Source organism: Trachypithecus francoisi, unplaced genomic scaffold, assembly GCF_009764315.1.
Source record: "Trachypithecus francoisi isolate TF-2019V2 unplaced genomic scaffold, Tfra_2.0 Lachesis_group5, whole genome shotgun sequence".
Lineage (NCBI taxonomy): Eukaryota > Metazoa > Chordata > Mammalia > Primates > Cercopithecidae > Trachypithecus > Trachypithecus francoisi.
In genome coordinates this window covers 82,242,121-82,242,997 of record NW_022681470.1, presented here as the reverse complement: position 1 = coordinate 82,242,997, position 877 = coordinate 82,242,121, and positions in this window count along the sequence as shown.

The window sequence follows — 877 nt, the reverse complement described above, 5'->3', positions numbered from 1 at the left end:
GAACCAATAGATCCTCTAGTATTTTTTAAAACTCATAAATTTTATAACTCAAATTATATTTGTCCATTTGAATTCACCACAGAGACAAGGGATGTGATTAACAGATTAAATTTCTAACTACAATCCAAGAATTATATATTATTACTTTAGATAACTCTAAGTACTATAAGCAAAAAAACAAAACTAAACTAAACTAATTAGTTTATTGAGTCAAGATAGCAAGGGTTTTCATTCTTATTGAAAAACAACAAGGTTATTAATATTTTTCTTACAAAAATAACCTAAGAATAATGAAATTATAGTTATCATATAGAATACAGATTAAATTAGCTTCAGATTTTATTAAATCACATCCAAATGTAGCTACTAAAAACCAGCAGTCAAGAGAGAGAAAAACTGGGGATACTAACCCTTGGCTGTTTTAGCTGTAATACATTTTCCCCCACATTATTATCCTGTAATTGGGATATATAAATGTAGGATTTTAGAGGCTATCAAGTGTTCAAAATAGTAGGTAGCATTATTAGATTACAAGCACATTTCTTTCCCTTGAGTAGATTCAATAAAGTATAACATCACTAGATAGGCAGATGAAGTAAAACAAAATTCGCAGCAAGCTCCTTTAAGCTTATAACTTTGCAATGAATTTTTGTGTGGTTTAATATTTGCTTAAGAGAAAGACATCTTCCTTGGCCGTTAATCCCAGATTCTTATAATGGTACCTGAGATCTTTTTAGCCAGTGACTTTTCCAGTTTCAGAAGGAGATGTGCATAAAAACCGCTGAATGCTCGTTTGCTGCAAAGACTGTGAGCACAAGCCCTGGCATTAGACCTTCTGGGTTTAAATCCAGACTATCATCTCTAAGAAACAATTCAG